At 49.8% G+C, this 15,000-nt stretch overlaps 14 non-coding genes across 14 annotated transcripts in view; all 14 read left to right on the top strand.

Moving 5' to 3' along the window:
* The first annotated feature begins 649 nt into the window (after window positions 1-649).
* On the top strand, window positions 650-731 carry TRNAL-AAG (transfer RNA leucine (anticodon AAG)). Its single transcript has one exon. It is a non-coding gene; the product is annotated as a tRNA-Leu (tRNA).
* A 388-nt stretch (window positions 732-1,119) lies between these two features.
* Window positions 1,120-1,201, top strand: TRNAL-AAG (transfer RNA leucine (anticodon AAG)). The gene has a single exon. It is a non-coding gene; the product is annotated as a tRNA-Leu (tRNA).
* A 232-nt stretch (window positions 1,202-1,433) lies between these two features.
* TRNAL-AAG (transfer RNA leucine (anticodon AAG)) lies at window positions 1,434-1,515 on the top strand. Its single transcript has one exon. It is a non-coding gene; the product is annotated as a tRNA-Leu (tRNA).
* Window positions 1,516-2,096: 581 nt separating this feature from the next.
* TRNAL-AAG (transfer RNA leucine (anticodon AAG)) lies at window positions 2,097-2,178 on the top strand. The gene has a single exon. It is a non-coding gene; the product is annotated as a tRNA-Leu (tRNA).
* Window positions 2,179-3,352: 1,174 nt separating this feature from the next.
* On the top strand, window positions 3,353-3,434 carry TRNAL-AAG (transfer RNA leucine (anticodon AAG)). Its single transcript has one exon. It is a non-coding gene; the product is annotated as a tRNA-Leu (tRNA).
* Window positions 3,435-4,799: 1,365 nt separating this feature from the next.
* TRNAL-AAG (transfer RNA leucine (anticodon AAG)) lies at window positions 4,800-4,881 on the top strand. The gene has a single exon. It is a non-coding gene; the product is annotated as a tRNA-Leu (tRNA).
* Window positions 4,882-5,113: 232 nt separating this feature from the next.
* TRNAL-AAG (transfer RNA leucine (anticodon AAG)) lies at window positions 5,114-5,198 on the top strand. Its single transcript has one exon. It is a non-coding gene; the product is annotated as a tRNA-Leu (tRNA).
* Window positions 5,199-5,272: 74 nt separating this feature from the next.
* On the top strand, window positions 5,273-5,354 carry TRNAL-AAG (transfer RNA leucine (anticodon AAG)). The gene has a single exon. It is a non-coding gene; the product is annotated as a tRNA-Leu (tRNA).
* Window positions 5,355-5,897: 543 nt separating this feature from the next.
* On the top strand, window positions 5,898-5,979 carry TRNAL-AAG (transfer RNA leucine (anticodon AAG)). Its single transcript has one exon. It is a non-coding gene; the product is annotated as a tRNA-Leu (tRNA).
* A 5,802-nt stretch (window positions 5,980-11,781) lies between these two features.
* On the top strand, window positions 11,782-11,863 carry TRNAL-AAG (transfer RNA leucine (anticodon AAG)). The gene has a single exon. It is a non-coding gene; the product is annotated as a tRNA-Leu (tRNA).
* Window positions 11,864-12,914: 1,051 nt separating this feature from the next.
* On the top strand, window positions 12,915-12,996 carry TRNAL-AAG (transfer RNA leucine (anticodon AAG)). Its single transcript has one exon. It is a non-coding gene; the product is annotated as a tRNA-Leu (tRNA).
* A 1,329-nt stretch (window positions 12,997-14,325) lies between these two features.
* Window positions 14,326-14,407, top strand: TRNAL-AAG (transfer RNA leucine (anticodon AAG)). The gene has a single exon. It is a non-coding gene; the product is annotated as a tRNA-Leu (tRNA).
* Window positions 14,408-14,795: 388 nt separating this feature from the next.
* Window positions 14,796-14,877, top strand: TRNAL-AAG (transfer RNA leucine (anticodon AAG)). The gene has a single exon. It is a non-coding gene; the product is annotated as a tRNA-Leu (tRNA).
* Window positions 14,878-14,944: 67 nt separating this feature from the next.
* TRNAL-AAG (transfer RNA leucine (anticodon AAG)) overlaps window positions 14,945-15,000 on the top strand; it is an 82-nt gene continuing 26 nt past the window's right edge. Inside the window, exon 1 of the tRNA in view lies at window positions 14,945-15,000. This exon is cut by the window's right edge and continues 26 nt beyond it. This is a non-coding gene — a tRNA (tRNA-Leu).

Below are 15,000 nucleotides of genomic sequence, written 5' to 3'. Positions count from 1 at the left end.
TAAAACAGTGCCAACCATCGGTAGCGTGTCCGAACGGTCTAAGGTGCTGGTTTAAGGCACCAGTCTCTCCGAGGGCGTGGGCTCATTTCCCAACGCTGCCAAAACTTTTATTGCTTCTCTACAAGGTCGTTCATCCAATGTATTGAATATTGAATTATAAAATAGTGCCAGCCATCGGTAGCGTGGCCAAGCGGTCTAAGGTGCTGGTTTAAGGCACCAGTCTCTTCGGGGGCGTGGGCTCATATCCCAACGCTGCCTTAACTTTTATTGCTTCTCTACAAGGTCGTTCATCCAATGTATTGAATATTGCATTATAAAACAGTGCCAACCATCGGTAGCGTGTCCGAACGGTCTAAGGCGCTGGTTTAAGGCACCAGTCTCTCCGGGGGCGTGGGCTCATTTCCCAACGCTGCCAAAATTTTTATTGCTTCTCTACCTGATCGTTTGTCTAGTTCATTTACCATTGCAGAATAATATATTACCAACCATCGGTAGCGTGGCCGAGCGGTCTAAGGCGCTGGTTTAAGGCACCAGTCTCTTCGGGAGCGTGGGTTCGAATGCCACCGCTGCTATAACTTTTATTTCTTCTCTACCTGATCGTTTGTCCAGTTCAATAAACATTGCATAACAATATATATTACCAACCATCGGTAGCGTGGCCGAGCGGTCTAAGGCGCTGGTTTAAGGCACCAGTCTCTTCGGGGGCGTGGGTTCGAATCCCACCGCTGCCTAAACTTTTATTGCATTTCTACCTGATCGTTTGTTCAGTTCATTGAACATTGCATTATAATATATTACCAACCATCGGTAGTGTGGCCAAGCGGTCTAAGGCGCTGGTTTAAGGCACCAGTCTCTTCGGGGGCGTGGGTTCGAATTCCGCCGCTGCCAAAACTTTTATTGCTTCTCTACAAGGTCGTTCATCCAATGTATTGAATATTGCATTATAAAATAGTGCCAGCCATAGGTAGCGTGGCCGAGCGGTCTAAGGTGCTGGTTTAAGGCACCAGTCTCTTCGGGGGCGTGGGCTCAAATCCCAACGCTGCCGTAACTTTTATTGTTCTCTACCTGATCGTTTGTCCAGTTCATTGAACATTGCATTATATTATATTACCAAGCATTGGTAGCGTGGCCGAGCGGTCTAAGGCGCTGGTTTAAGGCACCAGTCTCTTCGGGGGCGTGGGTTCGAATCCCACCGCAGCCTAAACTTTTATTGCATTTCTACCTGATCGTTTGTCCAGTTCATTGAACATTGCATTATAATATATTACCAACCATCGGTAGTGTGGCCAAGCGGTCTAAGGCGCTGGTTTAAGGCACCAGTCTCTTCGGGGGCGTGGGCTCCAATCCCAACGCCGCCATACCTTTTATTGCTTCTCTACAACGTCGTTCATCCAATGTATTGAATATTGCATTATAAAACAGGGACAACCATCGGTAGCGTGGCCGAGCGGTCTAAGGCGCTGGTTTAAGGCACCAGGCTCTTCGGCGGCGTGGGTTCGAATCCCACCGCTGGCAAAACTTTTATTTTTTCTCTACCAGATCGTTTGTCCAGTTCAGTTAACATTGCATAATAATATATAACCAACCATCGGTAGCGTGGCCAAGCGTACAATAAAGAAAAAAAGGTAGCTTGGCCAAGCGGTCTAAGGCGATGGTTTTAGGCACCAGTCTCTTCGGGGGCGTGGGTTCGGATCTAACCGCTGCCAAAACTTTTATTGCTTCTCTACAAGGTCGTTCATCCAATGTATTGAATATTGCATTATAAAACAGAGACAGCCATCGGTAGCGTGGCCGAGCGGTGTAAGGCACTGGTTTAAGGCACCAGCCCTCTCCGAGGGCGTGGGCTCAAATCCCAACGCTGCCAGAAATTTTATTGCTTCTCTACCTGATCGTTTGTCCAGTTCATTGAACATTGCATTATAATATGTTACCAACCATCGGGAGCGTGGCCGAGCGGTCTAAGGCGCAGGTTTAAGGCACCAGTCTCTTCGGGGGCGTGGGTTCGAATGCCACCGCTGCTATAAATTTTATTTCTTCTCTACCTGATCGTTTGTCTAGTTCATTTAACATTGCATAATAATATAGTACCAACCAACGGTAGCGTGGCCGAGCGGTCTAAGGCGCTGGTTTAAGGCACCAGTCTCTTCGGGGGCGTCGGTTCGAATCCCACCGCTGCCAAAACTTTTATTGCTTCTCTACAAGGTCGTTCATCGAATGTATTGAATATTGAATTATAAAATAGTGCCAGCCATCGGTAGCGTGGCCGAGCGGTCTAAGGTGCTCGTTTAAGGCACCAGTCTCTTCGGGGGCGTGGGCTCAAATCCAACGTTGCCTTACCTTTTATTGCTTCTCTACAAGGTCGTTCATCCAATGTATTGAATATTGCATTATAAAACAGTGCCAACCATCGGTAGCGTGTCCGAACGGTCTAAGGTGCTGGTTTAAGGCACCAGTCTCTCCGAGGGCGTGGGCTCATTTCCCAACGCTGCCAAAACTTTTATTGCTTCTCTACAAGGTCGTTCATCCAATGTATTGAATATTGAATTATAAAATAGTGCCAGCCATCGGTAGCGTGGCCGAGCGGTCTAAGGTGCTGGTTTAAGGCACCAGTCTCCTCGGGGGCGTGGGCTCAAATCCAACGCTGCCTTACCTTTTATTGCTTCTCTACAAGGTCGTTCATCCAATGTATTGAATATTGCATTATAAAACAGTGCCAACCATCGGTAGCGTGTCCGAACGGTCTAAGGCGCTGGTTTAAGGCACCCGTCTCTCCGAGGGCGCGGGCTCATTTCCCAACGCTGCCAAAACTTTTATTGCTTCTCTACAAGGTCGTTCATCCAATGTATTGAATATTGAATTATAAAATAGTGCCAGCCATCGGTAGCGTGGCCAAGCGGTCTAAGGTGCTGGTTTAAGGCACCAGTCTCTTCGGGGGCGTGGGCTCATATCCCAACGCTGCCTTAACTTTTATTGCTTCTCTACAAGGTCGTTCATCCAATGTATTGAATATTGCATTATAAAACAGTGCCAACCATCGGTAGCGTGTCCGAACGGTCTAAGGCGCTGGTTTAAGGCACCAGTCTCTCCGGGGGCGTGGGCTCATTTCCCAACGCTGCCAAAATTTTTATTGCTTCTCTACCTGATCGTTTGTCTAGTTCATTTACCATTGCAGAATAATATATTACCAACCATCGGTAGCGTGGCCGAGCGGTCTAAGGCGCTGGTTTAAGGCACCAGTCTCTTCGGGAGCGTGGGTTCGAATGCCATCGCTGCTATAACTTTTATTTCTACTCTACCTGATCGTTTGTCCAGTTCAATAAACATTGCATAACAATATATATTACCAACCATCGGTAGCGTGGCCGAGCGGTCTAAGGCGCTGGTTTAAGGCACCAGTCTCTTCGGGGGCGTGGGTTCGAATCCCACCGCTGCCTAAACTTTTATTGCATTTCTACCTGATCGTTTGTTCAGTTCATTGAACATTGCATTATAATATATTACCAACCATCGGTAGTGTGGCCAAGCGGTCTAAGGCGCTGGTTTAAGGCACCAGTCTCTTCGGGGGCGTGGGTTCGAATTCCGCCGCTGCCAAAACTTTTATTGCTTCTCTACAAGGTCGTTCATCCAATGTATTGAATATTGCATTATAAAATAGTGCCAGCCATAGGTAGCGTGGCCAAGCGGTCTAAGGAGCTGGTTTAAGGCACCAGTCTCTTCGGGGGCGTGGGCTCCAATCCCAACGCTGCCATACCTTTTATTGCTTCTCTACAACGTCGTTCATCCAATGTATTGAATATTGCATTATAAAACAGGGACAACCATCGGTAGCGTGGCCGAGCGGTCTAAGGCGCTGGTTTAAGGCACCAGGCTCTTCGGCGGCGTGGGTTCGAATCCCACAGCTGGCAAAACTTTTATTTTTTCTCTACCAGATCGTTTGTCCAGTTCAGTTAACATTGCATAATAATATATAACCAACCATCGGTAGCGTGGCCAAGCGTACAATAAAGAAAAAAAGGTAGCTTGGCCAAGCGGTCTAAGGCGATGGTTTCAGGCACCAGTCTCTTCGGGGGCGTGGGTTTGAATCCCACCGCTGCCAAAACTTCTATTGCTTCTCCACAAGGTCGTTCATCCAATGTATTAAATATTGCATTATAAAATAGTGCCAGCCATCGGTAGCGTGGCCGAGCGGTCTAAGGTGCTGGTTTAAGGCACCAGTCTCTCCGAGGGCGTGGGCTCAAATCCCAACGCTGCCAGAAATTTTATTGCTTCTCTACCTGATCGTTTGTCCAGTTCATTGAGCATTGCATTATAATATGTTACCAACCATCGGTAGCGTGGCCGAGCGGTCTAAGGCACTGGTTTAAGGCACCAGTCTCTTCGGGGGCGTGGGCTCAAATCCGAACGCTGTATTAACTTTTATTGCTTCTCTACAAGGTCGTTCATCCAATGTATTGAATATTGCATTATAAAACAGTGCCAACCATCGGTAGCGTGTCTGAACGGTCTAAGGCGCTGGTTTAAGGCACCAGTCTCTGCGGGGGCGTGGGCTCAAATCCCAACGCTGCCAGAAATTTTATTGCTTCTCTACCTGATCGTTTGTCCAGTTCATTGAACATTGCATTATAATATGTTACCAACCATCGGTAGCGTGGCCGAGCGGTCTAAGGCGCCGGTTTAAGGCACCAGTCTCTTCGGGGGCGTGGGTTCGAATGCCACCGCTGCTATAAATTTTATTTCTTCTCTACCTGATCGTTTGTCTAGTTCATTTAACATTGCATAATAATATAGTACCAACCAACGGTAGCGTGGCCGAGCGGTCTAAGGCGCTGGTTTAAGGCACCAGTCTCTTCGGGGGCGTGGGTTCGAATCCCACCGCTGCCAAAACTTTTATTGCTTCTCTACCTGATCGTTTGTCCAGTTCATTGAACATTGCATTATAATATATTACCAACCATCTGTAGTGTGTCCAAGCGGTCTAAGGCGCTGGTTTAAGGCACCAGTCTCTTCGGGGGCGTGGGTTTGAATCCCACCGCTGCCAAAACTTCTATTGCTTCTCCACAAGGTCGTTCATCCAATGTATTAAATATTGCATTATAAAATAGTGCCAGCCATCGGTAGCGTGGCCGAGCGGTCTAAGGCGCTGGTTTAAGGCACCTGCAGTCTCTTCGGGGGCGTGGGTTCGAATCCCACCGCTGCCAAAACTTTTATTGCTATCTACCTGATGGTTTGTGCAGTTCATTGAACATTGCATTATAATATATTACCAACCATCGGTAGCGTGGCCGAGCGGTCTAAGGCGCTGGTTTAAGGCACCAGTCTCTTCGGGGGCGTGGGTTCGAATCCCACCGCTGCCAAAACTTCTATTGCTTCTCTGCATGGTGGTTCATCCCGTTTATTCAAGATTGCATTATAAAATAGTGCCAGCCATCGGTAGCGTGGCCGAGCGGTCTAAGGTGCTGGTTGAAGGCACCAGTCTCTTCGGGGGCGTGGGCTCAAATCCCAACGCTGCATTAACTTTTATTGCTTCTCTACAAGGTCGTTCATCCATTGTATTCAATATTGCATTAAAAACAGTGCCAACCATCGGTAGCGTGGCCGAGCGGTCTAAGCCGCTGGTTTAAGGCACCAGTCTCTGCGGGGGCGTGGGCTCAAATCCCAACACTGCCAAAACTTTTATTGCTATCTACCTGATGGTTTGTCCAGTTCATTGAACATTGCATTATAATATATTACCAACCATCGGCAGCGTGGCGGAACGGTCTAAGGCGCTGGTTTAAGGCACCAGTCTCTGCGGGGGCGTGGGCTCAAATCCCAACGCTGCCAAAACTTTTATTGCTATCTACCTGATGGTTTGTCCAGTTCATTGAACATTGCATTATAATATATTACCAACCATCGGTAGCGTGGCCGAGCGGTCTAAGGCGCTGGTTTAAGGCACCAGTCTCTTCGGGGGCGTGGGTTCGAATCCCACCGCTGCCAAAACTTTTATTGCTTCTCTGCATGGTGGTTCATCCCGTTTATTCAAGATTGCATTATAAAATAGTGCCAGCCATCGGTAGCATGTCCGAATGGTCTAACGCACTGGTTTAAGGCACCAGTCTCTCCGGGGGCGTGGGCTCAAATTCCAACGCTGCCAAAACATTTATTGCTTCTCTACCTGATCGTTTGTCCAGTTCATTTAACATTGCATAATAATATATTACCAACCATCGACAGCGTGGCCAAGCGTACAATAAAGAAAAAAAGGTAGCTTGGCCAAGCGGTCTAAGGCAATGGTTTGAGGCACCAGTCTCTTTGGGGGCGTGGGTTTGAATCCCACCGCTGCCAAAACTTTTATTGCTTCGCTACCTGATCGTTTGTCCAGTTCATTGAACATTGCATTATAATATATTGTTACGGGAAAGATTTATTCACCGAGAGCTGGTCTTGCTAACGGCTTAGAGAGCGCACAGTCAAGCAGGCCAACGGGAGAAGCTTCAGAGTCCAACCCACTACAACCACGTTGTCGTCTTCTTCATTTGGGTGCCAATTCAGCTGTGTCGGTGCGACAGTTCCATACACGTATCATCACCCCGGCCCGTAAGGCACCGTCTCGGTGCCTGTCAAATGAGCGAGTCGGCGTTGTAGGGCTTGAGACGAGAAACGTGGACCACTTCCGTTCTGGGAGCAGCAGCTGATGAGTTTGTGGTAGCGGCAATCTCGTAGGTCACAGGTGTGACCTGACGAATGACTCGGTAGGGCCCAGCGTATCGCGATAGTAGTTTCTCGCAGAGGCCAACACGTCGAGATGGGAGCCACAGGAGAACAAGAGATCCCGCAGAAAAAACGGCATCTCTATGTCGACGGTCATAAAGAGACTTCTGTGCTGTCTGCGACGACGATAACCGAGCACGCGCTACCGCACGTGCCGTGAGGGCACGGGTGATTGCATCCTGAGCGTACGAGGTGGAGGATGGGTGGTCTGATGAAAGCAGTGTGTCGAAGGGCAGTAAGGGATGACGTCCGTAGAGTAGATAAAAAGGGGAGTAGCCCGCTGTTTTATGACGCGACGAGTTATAGGCGAAGGTTACGAACGGAAGAGCTATGTCCCAATCAGTGTGGTTGGTAGATACGTAGATGGAAAGCATGTCCGTCAATGTGCGGTTTAGTCGCTCCGTAAGGCCGTTAGTCTGAGGGTGGTAAGATGTGGTGAAGTTGTGACGGGTAGCACAAGATCGGAGTAGATCATCAACCACACGAGATAGAAAGTAGCGACCACGGTCTGTGAGCAGGTGAGTCGGAGCGCCGTGCTGGAGAATAATGTCGTACAGCAGGAAGTCGGCAACGTCGGTTGCGCAGCTGGTTGGTAGCGCTCGAGTGATTGCATACCGAGTGGCATAGTCTGTGGCCACTGCAATACATTTATTTCCAGTTGTAGAAGTAGGAAAAGGGCCTAGCAAGTCGAACCCCACTCGATAAAATGGCTCGGCTGGAACTTCAATAGGTTGAAGTAGACCGGCAGGGGGAGTCGTAGGCTTCTTTCGGCGCTGGCAGAGGTCACAAGATGTGACGTAACGGCGAACAGAGCGGTACAGACCCTTCCAGAATACCCGTCGTCGAATGCGGTCGTAAGTTCTGGAGACTCCTAGATGTCCAGAAGTTGGAGCGTCGTGGAATTGTCGCAGAACATCCTTTCGCAGGTGATGCGGTACGACGAGTAAATGTTCGGCGCCGTCGGGGTGTAAGTTGCGGCGGTACAAAACGTTGTCTTGAAGCAGGTATCTGCTAAGAGAAGGGTCAGCATAACGCGATTGAAGACGGTCAATGATGGTGAGCAGCGATGGATCTTGGCGCTGTTCGTCAGCCACGTTCAGAAAGTCAGTGATGGCTAAAACGCAGGCATCGGATTCCAAATCAGTGGAGCTAGGTGGATCAACAGGGTGCCGGGATAAGCAGTCAGCATCGCTGTGCAGCTTTCCAGATTTGTAAACAACCGAGAACGTGTACTCCTGTAATCGAAGTGCCCATCGGCCGAGTCTTCCTGTAGGGTCCTTAAGCGTCGACAGCCAGCAAAGCACATGATGGTCCGTGATGACTGCGAACGGTCGTCCGTATAAGTACGGACGGAATTTCGCAATAGCCCAAACGAGGGCTAAGCATTCCCGCTCAGTGATGGAATAATTTTGTTCCGCTTGCGACAAAAGACGGCTAGCGTAGGCTATCACACGGTTGGTGCCATTCTGTATCTGAGCGAGTATAGCACCAATGCCATGGCCGCTTGCATCGGTGCGAAGCTCTGTTCGAGCCGCTGGATCGAAATGAGCCAACACAGGTGGTGATGTGAGGGCGGTAATTAGCGACGCGAAGGAATGTTCTTGGTCCCTTCCCCAAGAAAATGCCACATTCTTTTTGAGGAGATCCGTGAGGGGCCTAGCAATATCCGCGAAATTGAAGACAAAGCGGCGGAAGTATGAGCAGAGCCCAATAAAACTGCGAACTTCTTGTGTGGAACGCGGAACCAGGAATTCTCGGACTGCACGGACTTTGTCAGGGTCGGGTTGAACACCAGTGGCGTCAACAAGGTGGCCGAGTAGTTTAATCTGCCGACGTCCAAATGACCATTTCGACGAATTGAGTTGGAGACCAGCGCAACGAAAAACGTCAAGAATTGCCGAGAGACGAGACAGGTGGCTTTCGAAGGAGGGCGCGAAAACTATTACATCATCCAGATAGCAGAGGCAGGTCGACCATTTGAAACCGCGAAGAAGAGAGTCCATCATACGTTCAAAAGTAGCCGGGGCATTACACAAACCAAAAGGCATGACCTTGAATTGGTAAAGGCCGTCGGGTGTGATGAATGCCGTCTTCTCGCGGTCGCGGTCGTCGACCGAAATTTGCCAGTATCTGGATCGAAGGTCAAGGGACGAGAAATAGTTGGCGCCGTAGAGGCAGTCGAGCGCATCATCGATTCGAGCTAAAGGATAAACGTCCTTCTTGGTGATCCGATTCAGGTGGCGATAGTCGACGCAAAAACGCCAGGTGTTGTCCTTCTTTTTAACTAAGACCACAGGGGAGGCCCAAGGACTCGATGACGGCTCAATGACGTCTTTACTGAGCATTTTCTCGACCTCCGTCTGTATTACTTGGCGCTCAGCACGTGACACGCGATAAGGGCGTTTGTGAAGTGGACTGGCGTCGCCGGTGTCGATGCGGTGGGTTACGGAAGTTGTGCGGCCCAGGGGACGGTCGTCAACGTCAAAGATATCCAGGTAAGAAAATAGAACACCCCGGAGCGCCGCAACTTGGGAAGGTAAGAGGTCACTGGATATCATTTTGTCGAGGAACGCCTTATTTTGCGACGTGATGACAGGGTTCGTCATGGTCTTAGTGTCAGGTGTAAAAGAACAAATCGAACATTCATCAAGGGTGGAAAGATCGGCTAAAGTGATGCCTTGGGGAAGCACTTGGGTCGACGTAGAGAAGTTCAGAACTGGAAGTAGCACCGTGTTGTTAGCAACAACCACTATAGTATGTGGTAGTGCGATGTGGTGCGTAAGAATCAAATCAATGAGGGGAGCTACCAGATAGTCTCCATCAGGAACGGACGGGAAGGGCGACAGAGGAATATACATAGCAGCCTTGGGCGGTAGCCGTAGAGACTCCACGGATCGTAGCCGAGTGCGACTTGGAGGAGTGAAATCGGAGCACAAAGGCAATTCGAGCCGTAAGATACCAGTAGAACAATCGATGAGTGCGGAGTGGGCGGTTAAGAAGTCAATTCCAAGGATGACGTCGTGTGGGCAAGCATCGAGGACTGCGAAGAGAACGGAAGTGTGGTGGCCAGCAACAGTAACGCGGGCAGTGCACATACCAAGCACCGATGTTCGACTTCCGTTGGCAACTCGAACAGTAGAGAACATAGCTGGTGTGAGAACCTTTTTCAGGCGAGATCGAAGTGTAGAACTCATAACAGATACTTGGGCACCAGTGTCAATTAGAGCAGTAACGGCGTGGCCATCAACGAACACCCGAAGTAAATTGCGTCTTAAATTTGTAGCCGGTTGAGGGTTTTCGTTCCGACTCGTCAACGCAGCGCCACCTCCAGGAGCTGCACTCGTCAGTTTCCCGGGGAATGGGCAGAATAAGCCGGTGACGGAGAGCGGCGGCGTTGAGGGGAGCGTGACGGCCGACCCTGAGGTGACGGCGAGCGGCTGGACAAGTTTCTCTGGGCGACGACGTCAGCGTAGGACGGTTCGGAGCGTGGAAATGAACGGCGAGCTGAAGGGTCCAGAATATGATCATCCGGAAAACCGGGTTGCGAATAGTGTCCGCGGTCCTGACGGCGATCTACATTACGAAAGCTTGGCCGGAAATACGACCTGTTGCGGCAATGGCGGGAGATGTGCCCAACTCGAGAGCAAGAAAAGCAGATTGGTCGATCATCATGCGTGCGCCACTCAGATGGATTTCGGTAGCGTGGTGGAAACCGAGGAGTCGAAGCTGCCGCAGCGACAAGTGGAGGAGAGTGGTGGTCAGCGTTGTGGACGGGAGTGCTCATGGGCTGCGGCATAAGTCTGGCGGGCTGGGGAACCTGGACGCCCAGGTTAGCAAACTCCTGAAGTACGACGGCTTGAATAAGCGAGACTGTTGCCCAGTTGTCTTGCGCAGGGGGCTGATAGGAAGCGGGTGCCATGGCTTCCAGCTCCTGGCGAACAATCCTTGCGATATTGGCAGGAGGGGCATGTGAACGGGGCGCTGCAGAATCCTCGCAAGACGAAGTCGCAGCAGTGTTTGGTAGTCTCGCGATGTGGTGGGTGATTCGCCTGCTTTTAGCTTGCTCAAATCGCCGGCATTCAGATATGATGGAGTCGACAGTGGTGCAGTTTTGCACATTGTATGTTGAAAGCATCATCAGCAATGCCTTTCAACACGTTGCTGATCTTGTCCGCCTCGGACATGTTTTTGTCAGTCTTCCGGCACAGTGCCAGTACGTCTTGGATGTACGTGACATACGACTCCGTCGATGATTGAAGACGTGACGCGAGTTCCTGCCTGGCTGCCATCTGAAGAGCAACTGACCGACCGAACAAATCGCGAAGCTTTTGCTTGCATGTGTCCCAGCTGGTTAATTCTTCTTCATGCGTCTCATACCAGGCGCGTGCCGTACCCCGTAGGTAGAATAGAATATTTGCCAGCATAAGCGTTTCGTCCCACCTGTAGTGCTTGCTGACGCGCTCGAATAATGCGAGCCATTCTTCGGCGTCCGTGCTGTCCGTCCCGGAAAACGTACCAGGGTCAAGAAGATGGGGGGGGGGGGGGAATCACAGGTGATGGAGCCGGCGCGGATGGCGAGGCCTGAGTGCCAGTTTCAGGCATCGCGGCTGGACAAAGCTGGCGTCCACTGCGGAGTTCCAGAGCCTGGTTGTGTGAAGACCCAGCACCCCCACCAAAAGATGTTACGGGAAAGATTTATTCACCGAGAGCTGGTCTTGCTAACGGCTTAGAGAGCGCACAGTCAAGCAGGCCAACGGGAGAAGCTTCAGAGTCCAACCCACTACAACCACGTTGTCGTCTTCTTCATTTGGGTGCCAATTCAGCTGTGTCGGTGCGACAGTTCCATACACGTATCAATATTACCAACCATCGGTAGCGTGGCCGAGCGGTCTAAGGTGCTGGTTTAAGGCACCAGTCTCTTCGGGGGCGTGGGCTCAAATTCCAACGCTGCCATAACTTTTATTGCTTCTCTACCTGATCGTTTGTCCAGTTCATTGAACATTGCATTATAATATATTACCAAGCATCGGTAGCGTGGCCGAGCGGTCTAAGGCGCTGGTTTAAGGCACCAGTCTCTTCGGGGGCGTGGGTTCGAATCCCACCGCTGCCTAACCTTTTATTGCATTTCTACCTGATCGTTTGTCCAGTTCATTGAACATTGCATAATAATATATAACCAACCATCGGTAGCATGGCCAGGCGTACAATAAAGAAAAAAAGGTAGCTTGGCCAAGCGGTCTAAGGCGATGGTTTCAGGCACCAGTCTCTTAAGGGGCGTGATTTCGAATCCCACCGCTGCCAAAACTTCTATTGCTTCTCCACAAGGTCGTTCATCCAATGTAATAAATATTGCATTATAAAATAGTGCCAGCCATCGGTAGCGTGGCCGAGCGGTCAAAGGTGCTGGTTTAAGGCACCAGTCTCTACAGGGGCGTGGGCTCAAATCCCAACGCTGCATTAACTTTTATTGCTTCTCTACAAGGTCGTTCATCCAATGTATTGAATATTGCATTATAAAAGCGTGCCAACCATCGGTAGCGTGTCTGAACGGTCTAAGGCGCTGGTTTAAGGCACCAGTCTCTGCGGGGGCGTGGGCTCAAATCCCAACGCTGCCAAAACTTTTATTGCTATCTACCTGATGGTTTGTCCAGTTCATTGAACATTGCATTATAATATATTACCAACCATCGGTAGCGTGGGCCGAGCGGTCTAAGGCGCTGGTTTAAGGCACCAGTCTGTTCGGGAGCTTGGGTTCGAATCTCACCGCTGCCAAAACTTTTATTGCTTCTCTACAAGGTCGTTCATCCAATGTATTGAATATTGCATTATAAAACAGGGACAACCATCGGTAGCGTGGCCGAGCGGTCTAAGGCGCAGGTTTAAGGCACCAGTCTCTCCGAGGGCGTGGGCTCAAATCCCAACGCTGCCAGAAATTTTATTGCTCCTCTACCTGATCGTTTGTCCAGTTCATTGAACATTGCATTATTATATGTTACCAACCATCGGTAGCGTGGCCGAGCGGTCTAAGGCGCTGGTTTAAGGCACCAGTCTCTTCGGGGGCGTTGGTTCGAATGCCACCGCTGCTATAAATTTTATTTCTTCTCTACCTGATCGTTTGTCTAGTTCATTTAACATTGCATAATAATATAGTACTAACCAACGGTAGCGTGGCCGAGCGGTCTAAGGCGCTGGTTTAAGGCACCAGTCTCTTCGGGGGCGTGGGTTTGAATCCCACCGCTGCCAAAACTTTTATTGCTTCTCAACAAGGTCGTTCATCCAATGTATTGAATATTGAATTATAAAATAGTGCCAGCCATCGGTAGCGTGGCCGAGCGGTCTAAGGTGCTGGTTTAAGGCACCAGTCTCTTCGGGGGCGTGGGCTCAAATCCAACGCTGCCTTAACTTTTATTGCTTCTCTACAAGGTCGTTCATCCAATGTATTGAATATTGCATTATAAAACAGTGCCAACCATCGGTAGCGTGTCCGAACGGTCTAAGGCGCTGGTTTAAGGCACCAGTCTCTCCGAGGGCGTGGGCTCATTTCCCAACGCTGCCAAAACTTTTATTGCTTCTCTACAAGGTCGTTCATCCAATGTATTGAATATTGAATTATAAAATAGTGCCAGCCATCGGTAGCGTGGCCGAGCGGTCTAAGGTGCTGGTTTAAGGCACCAGTCTCTTCGGGGGCGTGGGCTCAAATCCAACGCTGCCTTAACTTTTATTGCTTCTCTACAAGGTCGTTCATCCAATGTATTGAATATTGCAATATAAAACAGTGCCAACCATCGGTAGCGTGTCCGAACGGTCTAAGGCGCTGGTTTAAGGCACCAGTCTCTCCGGGGGCGTGGGCTCATTTCCCAACGCTGCCAAAATTTTTATTGCCTCTCTACCTGATCGTTTGTCTAGTTCATTTAACATTGCAGAATAATATATTACCAACCATCGGTAGCGTGGCCGAGCGGTCTAATGCGCTGGTTTAAGGCACCAGTCTCTTCGGGAGCTTGGGATCGAATCTCACCGCTGCCAAAACTTTTATCGCTTCTCTACAAGGTCGTTCATCCAATGTATTGAATATTGCATTATAAAATAGTGCCAGCCATCGGTAGCGTGGCTGAGCGGTCTAAGGTGATGGTTAAAGGCACCAGTCTCTTCGGGGGCGTGGGCTCAAATCCTAACGCTGGCATAACTTTTATTGCTTCTCTACAAGGTCGTTCATCCAATGTATTGAATATTGCAATATAAAACAGTGCCAACCATTGGTAGCGTGTCCGAACGGTCTAAGGCGCTAATTTATGGCACCAGTCTCTCCGAGGGCGTGGGCTCAAATCGCAACGCTGCCAGAAATTTTATTGCTTCTCTACCTAATCGTTTGTCCAGTTCATTGAACATTGCATTATAATATGTTACCAACCATCGGTAGCGTGGCCGAGCAGTCTAAGGCGCTGGTTTAAGGCACCAGTCTCTTCGGGGGCGTCGGTTCGAATGCCACCGCTGCTATGAATTTTATTTCTTCTCTACCTGATCGTTTGTCTAGTTCATTTAACATTGCATAGTAATATATTACCAACCATCGGTAGCGTGGCCGAGCGGTCTAAGGCGCTGGTTTAAGGCACCAGTCTCTTCGGGGGCGTGGGTTCGAATCCCACCGCTGCCAAAACTTTTATTGCTTCTCTACAAGGTCGTTCATCCAATGTATTGAATATTGAATTATAAAATAGTGCCAGCCATCGGTAGCGTGGCCGAGCGGTCTGAGGTGCTGGTTTAAGGCACCAGTCTTTTCGGGGGCGTGGGCTCAAATCCCAACGCTGCATTAACTTTTATTGCTTCTCTACAAGGTCGTTCATCCAATGTATTGAATATTGCATTATAAAATAGTGCCAACCATCGGTAGCGTGGCCGAGCGGTCTAAGGCGCTGGTTTAAGGCACCAGTCTCTGCGGGGGCGTGGGCTCAAATCCCAACGCTGCCAAAACTTTTATTGCTATCTACCTGATGGTTTGTTCAGTTCATTGAACATTGCATTATAATATATTACCAACCATCGGTAGCGTGGCCGAGCGGTCTAAGGCGCTGGTTTAAGGCACCAGTCTCTTTGGGGGCGTGGGTTCGAATCCCACCGCTGCCAAAACTTTTATTGCTATCTACCTGATGGTTTGTCCAGTTCATTGAACATTGTATTATAACCAACCATCGGTAGCGTGGCCGAGCGGTCTAAGGCGCTGGTTTAAGGCACCAGTCTCTTCGGGGG

The sequence above is a fragment of the Rhipicephalus microplus genome, chromosome 3 (genome assembly GCF_043290135.1).
Source record: "Rhipicephalus microplus isolate Deutch F79 chromosome 3, USDA_Rmic, whole genome shotgun sequence".
NCBI classification, from domain to species: domain Eukaryota; kingdom Metazoa; phylum Arthropoda; class Arachnida; order Ixodida; family Ixodidae; genus Rhipicephalus; species Rhipicephalus microplus.
Note: the sequence above shows the minus strand (reverse complement) of the source record. Positions and strands in the feature narration are given on the sequence as shown.